The sequence below is a fragment of the Triturus cristatus genome, chromosome 2_1 (assembly GCF_964204655.1).
Source record: "Triturus cristatus chromosome 2_1, aTriCri1.1, whole genome shotgun sequence".
In the NCBI taxonomy this organism is placed as follows: domain Eukaryota; kingdom Metazoa; phylum Chordata; class Amphibia; order Caudata; family Salamandridae; genus Triturus; species Triturus cristatus.
Genome location: NC_140581.1, coordinates 231,309,724 through 231,320,364, shown reverse-complemented (window position 1 = coordinate 231,320,364; position 10,641 = coordinate 231,309,724). Strand labels below are relative to the sequence as shown.

Here is a 10,641-nt window from a genome sequence, read left to right as displayed (position 1 = left end):
TAGTCTCTTATTGATCTCTTTGATCGTTTTAGTCATCCGTACGCCAGAGTGATGGTAAAGTGTAATATTTGCATCCCTGATCCAGTAAAAATTGAACATAGGTTGGGCACGTAGCATGAGTGGGAGCACTTTTGGGATGACGTTTCTAAGGTCCAGAATATGAATGCCCAGGTTGCTGCTCTTTCGAGTGCCTGTTTGACCTCAAGCCAACTGCATGTTCTGAGGTCTCGAGTGGTGAATAGAAGGGACCTAGTGAAAAAACAATATGCATCAAAGGGATCCAGCTAATCGATGCAGACCTATATGAAATCTATATTGAAAAAAGGATCTCTTCCACTACCAGCAAATAATAACAACCAAGAAACATTTGCTAATGGATTCATCAGCTCTACGTGTGGTGCCCAGCAATCCTGGGGGAATGCCAGTTTCAGTGTTACTTCGTAGATTAGATAAGTATGAGTATAAGATGACAGGTGTAACTAGAGAAAAGGCAGTTGTCCATAGTAATGTGAGGCTTTTCCTTAGTTTAGCCCTGTTGTAGGTATGCAATGTCTGACTCCACGTCAGGGGGTGTCCAGGAAGGGTCAGTGGTGTTAATGCCAACCAGCCCTAGTCCTACTGTAAGTTGCTCTACTAAATGAGATAGCCACCAACAGTCTGTCTGCCTTGAAATAGAGAATATTTTTAAATGGGGTCAGGTAATGTTAGGGGTGGATTGGTGATCTCCGATGTTGATATGAACTTATTAGGTGAGCAAAGAAGTGATGTCTTTTCTAGAAAATGTATAAAGGAAGGGGGGCTGGCGGATGAGTCAGATAGCCCTCTGTGCTCTATGCTTTCAGGCAATCTGAGGCTCTTGAATATTATTCAGTCCTCCAGCCCTTGTACTGAAATCATTGATCCTATGGAAACCTATAGAAAATGCACAAGCATTAAACCTGGAGCGAAATAAAATGAGATTGTCCAATATTTAACTGGTTTATCTTCTGCACAAGAGGTCAGTGACCTGGAATTAAATAAAACTCGGTCCTTGATTCCTGAACCATTGTTAGTCTCTAACTGGTTCTACCAAACCATTCCATGAGAGCGCATATCTCAAATAACTCAAGCTGGATGGCATCAATGAATAAAGTATCAAAGTCTGTCCATCGTCTGTCTAAATAAGTAAAGGGCACAATCATAATGTGGACACTGATCTATTTATTATTTATTTATTTATTTTGTGTTTTATAGAGCGCGAACCAGACCCCTGAGGGTATCGGAGCACTTTACAGTAGTAAAAGGTGGGATACAAGGACATTGGGGGGGGGGGGGGGGAAGGGGGTGAGAGAGCCAAAGGGATAGGGACAGGTAGATACAATATATTGGTAAAACAAACAATCATAATACCCGGATACATTTTGGGGTAAGAACAAGTCGATACATTAAGCTAGAGAAAGCAGTCTCTACACCTCAGAGGTTTGTTCGTAAGTGCCGGGTGGGTATCATAAGGGGAAAAGGCCCAGGGATATGCCGTAGCGATAAGTGAAGCCAGGTTACGGAGGTGATTGTAATGTGAGCGTTAGGAGAGGAATTTGACCATTAGGAAAGTTTTGATATTGCAATTCTTGTCAGAATTCCGAATGAATGACCTGAACCATTAGTATAAGGAAACCATGGTGCCTTTGATACCAACTTCCCATAAGTAGATTCAGACTCAAGCCGTAGAGGTGTCCCTTTTTAATTAAACCTATAAGGAAACCATGGTCCCTTTGGTAGCACTCTGTTATAATGTGACTCACACTAAAGTAGTAGAGGTATGTTGCCAACGGTGGTGGTGAGCGTGAAATATGGCTGGCATCAATGCTTTGAAAATTGCTCCCTCAGAATAAGAGTCTATTAGGGCAGTAGAAGCAACAGGGGATGAAGGGGTAAGGGCAGAGAGTGTGAATGGGTCGAAAAAGATCAAGTGTTTCCACTATTCCAGAAAAAAACAGGGCAAGCAAGGTCTGTTGCAAATAAAAATATTAAATAGTGCAGTAGGATTACAAAATAAAGGGTGTTGCGGCTGGAGACAATGCCACCAAGAGGAATAGACAAAGAGGGTGTTGAGGAGCAGCAAGAGATTAGTAACTCCAGAGATTACGGCGCAAAGGGAGGTTGATTTTAATTATCTTTGATTAAATTGTCCTCGGGTCAAAGTACTAGTAATATTTGTGGAGGATGTATGATGATACAACTCGTACCATCGCAACGCGGTATGTTACATCGTGGTTTTGCCAACGCAAGTCGTTACATCGACTTGCGTTGGAGGGCGCTGGGTTTAGGAATAGTGTGAATTACTATTCCAACTCCAGTCTACGTACAGTAGGGAAGATGTTGGAATAGTAATTCACACTATTCCTTAGTCTAGAGCGCCCTCCAGTGCAAGTCGGTGTAACGACTTTCGTTGTAAAAACCACGATGTAACCATACCGCGTTGTAATGGTTGCGTGGTAAAGGATGTTTCCCATTTGTGGAGATTCAGAAGACCCAGTTTTTCCTCAAAATAGCTCACAGACGCGTTCTCCTAGTCATGATAATCCTGACAAGGTACCCGAAATCACATCTGTGAACGAAAGTAATGTATGTTGAAAGGAGGGGACAGGTCTTTTGGTTTTACAGCAAGCTATGACCTGCTTAGGAAGTGGAGTATTTTCAACTAATCCATATAATGCTGCAGATCGGGTTCTTCAGTTGGTAGATATGTTCACAGATCATCATCCAGAAGGACCCCTCAATATATCTAGGATATAAGGCCTCTTTAACTCAATCAATCAATTAGCAATTTGTTAAGCGTGACTACTCACCCGTAAGGGTCTCAAGGCGCTAGGGGTAGGGGGATGCAGGATCCATTCCATCAAGGAGGGGGTCTGTTGAAGAGCCAGGTTTTGAGGTTTCTTGCGAAGATAAGGAGCAATGTCTGTCTGAGGTGGAGAGGAAGGGCGTTCCAGTCTTTGGCCGCGAGGAAGGAGAAGGAGCGGCCTCCCGATCTGGTCTTTCTGGTGCGGGAGACCATGGCGTAGGAGAGCTGGGCTGATCGTAGGGTCCTTTGGGGTGCGTGGAATTTGAATCGGCTGTTCAGGTATGCTGGTCCGGTGCCGTGGATGGCCTTGTGTGCATGGGTGAGTATCTTGTAGATGATTCTCGCCTCGACGAGGAGCTAGTGGAGTGCGTGCAGGTGCTGGGAGATGTGGCAGTGTTTTGGCAGGTTGAGGACCAGTCTTGCGGCGGCATTCTGGATATTCTCTAGCTTGCGGGTGAGGTTTTTGTTTATCCTGGCGTACTGGCGTAGAATGCGTTGCTGTAGTCGAGTCTGCTGGTGACCAGGGTGTAAGTGACAGTCTTTCTATGTTCGAGGGGGGTCCATTTGAAGGTCTTACGGAGGATGCGGAGGGTGTGGAAGCAGGAAGACGAGACTGAGTTGATCTGGCGGTCCATTTTGAGCTCGGAGTCCAGGATGATTCCCAGGGTGCGTGCGTGGTCCATGGGGGTTGGTGGGTTTTCGAGGGCGGGGGGCACTAGGTGTCGCTCCAGGTGTCGGGCTTTGGGCCCATGATGAGTACTTCTGTTTTGTTTGTGTTTAGTTGTAGGCAGCTGTTTTTCATCCATTTGGCGACAGCTTCCATGCCTTCTTGAAAGTTGTCTGGCGGTGTTTGGTTTGTTGGATAGGGAGAGGAGGAGTTTGGTGTCGTCTGCGTACAATACAATGATCAGTCCGTAGGTCCTAACAATGCGGGCGAGTGGAGCCATGTAGACGTTGGAGAGCGTCGGGCTGAGGGAGGAGCGCTGGGGGACTCCACAGGTCGCAGGTGTAGGGTCCGAGAGGAATGGGGGGAGTCTGACCCGCTGGGTTCTGCCGTAGAGGAAGGAGCGGATCCAGTCGAGGGCCTTGTCCTGGATTCCTGCATCGTGGAGTCTGCATATTAGGGTGCGGTGAAAAACTGTGTCGAACGCCGCTGAGAGGTCGAGAAGGATGAGGGCTACTGTTTCTCCTTTGTCCAGTAGGGTGCGGATGTCATCTTTTGTGGCGAGGAGGGCGGTTTCCGTACTGTGGTTCTTTATGAAGCCGGATTGGGAGGAGTCGGATGTTGTGCTCTTCGATTAATGTGGTGAGTTGGCTGTTGATGGCTTTCTCGATGACTTTCGCTGGGAACAGGAGCAGGGAGATGGGTCTGTAGTTTTTGAGGTCAGTTGGCTCTGCCGAGGCGTTCTTCAGGAGGGGGTTGACCTAGGCGGGTTTCCAGTCATCGGGGAACGAGGAGGGCGCCAGGGAGCGGTTGATGGTGTGGCGGAGCATGGGTGCGATGGTGTCGGCAGCTCTGTTGAAGATGTGGTGAGGACAGGGGTCCACGGGAGCCCCTGAGTGGATTTACTTCATTGTCTTCAGTGTGTCTTCGGTGGTGAGGGCTGTCCAGTTGTCAATCGCCGGTTTCCGGGATGTCAGGGGTGGTTGGTGAGGGTTCAGTGTGTTGGTTGTCTTCGTCGAAGTTGTCGTAGATGCTCTTGATTTTGTGAGGGAAAAAGGTGCTGAGTTTGTCGCAGAGGTCTTGTGATGGAGGGATGTCAGTAGACTCGCTGGTGGGTTGGGCGAACTCCTTGATGATGTTGAAGAGTTCCTTGCTGTTGTGCGCGTGGGTGGAGATTCTGTCTTCAATCGCTTTTTTCCTCATTGCCCTGATGAGTTGGTGGTGGGCGTTGGTGGCGGGCGTTGGTGGCGGCTCTGAAGTTGTTGTGGGCTTCTGTGGATTTAGTGTTCGTCCAGGCCTTTTCGAGGTGGCGGCAAGTGCATCTGGACTCTCGAAGTTCGGTGGTAAACCATCTGGATTTCTTGGCGCGGGTATTCCAGGTGGGGGCGTTCCTTCCTGGAGATCTTGTATCCTTGGGGGATGGCGATGGCGATGTCCAGTCCCGAGGTGGTGTTGGTCCAGGTTTCGATGAATGCTACGTCCGGGGTGGTGCTGTCGAGGAGGTGCCAGATTTCGGTGGCATGTTTGTGGGAGGGATCAGACGTTGAGGAGGATGCATTGCAGGGTCTTCGGTTCGGGTGTGTTCTTGCGGTCGTGTTGTGCTGGGTCCGTGTTCCTTGCGGTGCTGTAGGTTTGTCGGCAGCGGTGACAGCTGAAGGGTCCGTGGGTGTCTGCTGGTGAGGCTAGCTTGCAGTTGTTGTTGCGGCCTGGGTTGAGTGCGTGGAGTGCTGCTGGGTCGTAGCGTTGGCGGTGCGTAGGTCCAGGGTTACTGGCGCTGGTCGCAGTCGGGTTGCAGACGGGCACAGACGGGCTTGCCTTTGGCGAGCCTTCAGCGTGCCAGTGGCGCACCTGGTGCGCGCGTCGTGCAGCGGCCGCCATTAAGTAGGGGTCGGGGAGGGCTGGACAGTTGGGAGGTGGGAGCGGGGAAGGGGGCTGGATTGGGGCGGTTGCTCTGGGGGGGAGGGACCGCGGGTGCAGCAGCGGCAGGGAAAACAGGCATTAAGGAGGACAAAGGGAAAAATAAGAGGGATAAGCAGAAAGCAAAAGAGCAGAAAGCAGAAAAGTGCAGAAAGAAAGATTGAAAAGAGGGTGAAAAACGGAGAGAAAAGCGGAGCGAGAGAAAGGAGACAGAGGTCCACTAGACCCTAAGGGATGAGGTGCATGAATAACCTGCGGGTGGAGGAGGTCCTCGAACACCAACACTCGAGAGTGCAGGGGCTCGGGGGAAGGCCTCACTTAGGGAGAGCAATTTCACTGATCATGAGTCAGTGGTCTCAATACCGAAGCTCTCCAAGTTGGTTTCGAAGGACTTTGCTTTGGTTTCCTTCTCGAAGGCAACTGATGTTGCAGCATTTTGGCCATATGAAACTGTTCATTTTCAGGGTAGTGGTCCAGGAAATTAATAATTTGTGATGAGCAGGTTATTATGTATATGAGAGATTTCCTTCCCATTCAGTTCCATTTGAAAGTCAAAGAGAGATTGAAAACTACCACTGAGGTCGCTGTGATGTACCAATGGCAGCACAGCAAAACAAATTTTAAGTCATAGGTTTAATAATAGATTTTTAGGTGGGGGAACCGAAGGGATTGTATCAAAGTCATTGAATGAAAGGTAAATGTATGCTAAATCTGATGATTCATCTGTAATGGGTGAATATGACTGGAATTGGGTGTCTAGAGCGACTAATCCTCAAAATGCTAACCTAAAACCTCCTTTTTGGAGTTCCTGATGATGGTGTTTCTCTTGTCTCTTGGAATATATCTGGCTTGCAAAGGAATCTGAAATCTTTATTGTCCATTTTAGAAAAGAATAAATATTTGTTAATACTCTGCAAAAAACATGGGAATTTAAAGAAATTATAATGAATGATTTATTGATTTATAGTGTGGATGCAGTTAAGGGACAATATGGACGCCCTGCAGTGGGGTTAGCATTTTTGGTTTCAGTAAAACACAGTATAATAATTCAAAAGATTTTCATCAACTCCTATATCGTTTCAAATATTACAATTTCAGGTCTGTAGAAAAGCTAGGAAATTTAGGTGAAAAATGTTTGCATAGATCAAATTATAGTAAAAGCAATTTTCCCTCCTAAAAATAGCCAGGATAAATAGTCGAAAGTGATGGTAATTGTAATTGAAAAAACTTTGGCAAACCTCCAATCCTATTGGTAGGGGATCTTAATGCTAAAATCCCCAGTCAAATGCTGAATGATTACTTTCAGATGGAAAATAATAATGTATTGGAAATCCTGGTTCAGGTTCTTCTTAAATATCTCAGGGACAGGAAAGGTAGGAAATTGTTGTCCATATTTGACAGCCTAAATATGACATTATGATATGATATTAATGGTAGGTGCAATGGTGATCAGTCGGGTAAAAATACCTTTGCTAGTGGGAAATCTGCCACTCTTATTGACTATGCTGTAAAATCCTCTGGTGATTTCAGTCTGGTAAAAGATTTTAAGATATGGGAGTTATTAGGTAGTGACTATAGCCTCTTTTTCTCACATTGCATAGTTGGCATTTGACTGGTCATCTGACAGTGAGCTTTCGCGGTAGTTCCCTCCCGATGTGCGTTGTTTCTCAGAGTACTGTTTACAAAAGACTTGGACATCTGTGGAATTGCCAAATACTTGTGGTTTAACATTGACGGCAACCTTGAGACGGGCAGGGCAGAGTATGCCGTATCTAAGGCCTAGATTTCAGAGAGTGGCTTTTACTCTAGTGTATTTACATTGTGCTTCTTGGACAAGTGACGTAAAGTCTGGTAAGATGGACATCGTTGAACCCTACCATGTCAGGGGCCCCTTTCCGGTGCCAGCCGCAACACCGTGTCCCAGTCCCTGAAATTCAGTAGCCTAGCAATTATGGTGGGGGGGTAAACAGCCGGGGTTAGGGCGCGGCCCTAGTGATCGGTCTGCTCAATCAATGACAGCAGCGTTTTTTTCCTACTGCTGCGACCAGACTCATTTTGATCATTTAAATTCGCTCCGTCACTCCATTGATATTATTTCCTTATAGGGCTGGGCTACGGTGTCCTAGTGGGTGTGACGAGGAGCCAAGGCTAAAACTGAGCTGCGCAGGTCAGATTGGCTGTATATTTTCTGTGGCCAATCTGATATGCGCAGTTCAGGCTTCCACATTGAAGGCAGCCATGGAGCTGCGACAGCAAAGACGCAGCCCCATTGGTATTCCGTGGAGCGTTGTGCTTGCATGCCCCAGCCAATCGTAGCACTGCTCTTATGCTGCTTAGCATTATGTGCAACATAAGAGCAGTGCTTAGATTCGCTGGGGGACTCAAACTAAATGTTTCCCCTGCCAGGACTAGAGAGAATTGAAGTACTGTACTGATTCAACTGCTAGGAACAAACAAACATGCGGCGGACCCCTCTCTTCTTGGCCCTGCTCTCGGCCTGTAATATGCCATGTAAGGAGGTGTCTGTGCCACGGCAGTGCCCTCATGCGAATTCAGTGGGGCGGTGCCTTGCCTGTTGTTTTTCTGGCAACTGGCGCTGCACGACCTCACTAGTGTTGTCACTGACCTTTAATGGTGGGCATTCTGATGGATTCAACTGGTTTTCAAAAAAGGTTTGCAGCGCCTGCTGCCACTGAGTAAGGTTAGCGCCTCTCCTGTCCATACAGTGCATCCCTCATGGCATTGTGCAGCCATCTGAAGAGAAAGAACCTCTTAACTGACCTATCTTATTTGTGCAGTATTAATCACTTATGTTTAGCAAGAACCCCAGAATACAAGATTACTCAAAATACATTCAAAATTTCTTTTTATTATTTTGTTTTTTTATATTAAATTTGTAAATAGCAAAACAATCATGTGTGTTCTGTTGGCATATAATTTGTATATACATCATACATTACTACAAACAATGTTTCCACATTAGTTAAATTTCATAAATACTTGTGATTTTAGAAAACGACACAATTTGAGAAAAAACTTGTGGAAAAGAACCCCCAAGAGAGAAAAATAAAACTGTCACATCAACATTAGTTAGTAACAGCCTTTTAATACAATAGAAGGAGCTGGGGAATGGTTTGTTTTAGAAATGTGTTGATGGCATTTCGACTTCACCATCAACAGGGGGGCTCTTCAGGACCTATCGAAGAGGGACACCTAAAAAAATAATCAAGGGATATGAAAGTGGGCCAAAACAGAGAAAAACCAAGAAAAATCAAACGGTAGTCAATTGACCAATGGTTGTACCTGAATGAATGAGAATCAACTGTCGGAGTGTAACCTGCACACCACAAGGAAGTCTGTTCTGAGAAAGGTACTCACATGGGGCCCAGCCGGGCACTAATCGAGAGAAAGAAATAAAGAAAAAATGTGAGCCTTATTGTGATGTGGGAAGGAACAATAGATAAGGACTGTGTTGGTCTTTAACTTACCCCACTGAGGGGAAGGGGGATGACAGTCCTTGCGGCGTCTTGTGTGATATTAGACGTCCGTAATGTGAAGGGAACACAACAATCTGTGTTATGGATGTACATCTATTTAGAGGAAAAATGGGCTCAAGAATGAGGAAAAACTGCAGAGCATGGTGTTGACTGTTAGCTGTTTACAACCCTTATCGAAGAATTTCCAGGGGGCTTACCCAAATTAGCAGAGAGAGAGAAAAATCCTCTGCGAATGCTGCGACTTAAGCCGTCGTAGTCATCCTCATTAATAATCCGAAGTAACAGGATAATGGAGTCCGTTCATGGAGGACCTCTGAAGTCAGCCTCCTTCTGTAGAATCACTAAGAGCAACGTGCGGCTGTGGTAGCTAATTATAGCTTAGAGCTGTGCCCGAACGATCTTGTGTCACGCAGCGTGGCAGGCATTGCAGGAGATGAAGGAAGAGGGCACGTGTATCGTGCCGCTCTGGGTTCACTCCTGGAGGAGTACAAACGTGGTAAAAATATCAAAGACCACTTGGTGCACTCGTCCACACAATGCTGCACTAGTCATGATCCAAGAACACTAGAATCAGCTTGAGCCCTTCCAGAAGCGAAAGGTCACTTCCGATGTGTGACTGTATTGCTTGTATGTTTTCCTTTGACACAAAGGCCTTAGAACAAACATAGTAACATCAGACAAGACTTAAATTTTTTCTCCAATTGTAGCACACGTAACGTAGTTCACTGCATATGGTGTCCATGCCCTTTACCCTATATTGTTCAAACCTCACAACCAATCAAGACCCGCATCTGCCTGCATCGCAGCAGAAAAGATGCTCTGTATTGAACGCACCTTTGGTAACTCATTTCATTGAAAAGAAGCATACAGCGGATGATGTCAAATGGCAAGTTATCGACAAGACTACCATTCCTGAAAGAGGAGGAGACCTATCACAGATCCTACCAAGACTGAAATGCCGATGGATAGAACGGGCCAACTCTATCACTTATGGACTGAACACTGCTGAAGAATAGCATGGTTTTGTTGCCACTCTATCAAACTGATTAGACAATCTGTCCTTGAACTGTACCTCTATGAATTAACACAATGAGATGTCATCCCCCCTGAGTGGTCAACACCCAATGATACCTCTTTTGTATTGTCTTGATTATAATTACCGCACTGTAATTGCAATAGTCTCCGTCAATGTATATACATGTATATAATTTTAAACAGACATGGCCCCATTATGTATCCACCATATCTCTATGTCCGCCACCACTCTGTTTAATCTGTGATTCTTATTTTTCTCTTGCTTATTATTATCATTATTTATCCACAAGTAATCCCCTTCATAATAAGCACACATTGCCGGAATAGCCTTTTGCCCTATTGACAACAATCCATGAAGATAGTAAACATCCCCATGGGAGCACTCATCAGTGTACTCCTCAACGAGTGAACCCAGAGCGGCACGATACTCGTGCTCTTTATTTATATCCTGCAATGCCTGCCACGCTGCGTGGCACGAGATCGTACGGACACGGCTCTAAGCTATAATTAGCTACTGCAGCCGCGCGTTGCTCTTAGTGATTCTACGGAAGGGGGCTGACTTCGGTGGTCCTCCATGAACGGACTTTATTACTTCAGATTATTTATGAGGCTGCCTACGGCGGCCCAAGTCGTAGTATTTGCAGATGATTTTTCTTTCGCTCTGCTAATTTGGGTAAGCCCCCTGTATATTCTACAATAACGCT

At 46.0% G+C, this 10,641-nt stretch overlaps 1 long non-coding RNA gene across 1 annotated transcript; it reads right to left on the bottom strand.

Moving 5' to 3' along the window:
* Window positions 1–8,742: 8,742 nt before the first annotated feature.
* On the bottom strand, window positions 8,743–9,237 carry LOC146864009 (uncharacterized). The gene is made up of 3 exons (XR_014969996.1): window positions 9,100–9,237; window positions 8,894–8,995; window positions 8,743–8,801 (listed from the first exon to the last, which is right to left on the bottom strand). It is a non-coding gene; the product is annotated as an uncharacterized LOC146864009 (long non-coding RNA).
* Between the last annotated feature and the right edge of the window lie 1,404 nt (window positions 9,238–10,641).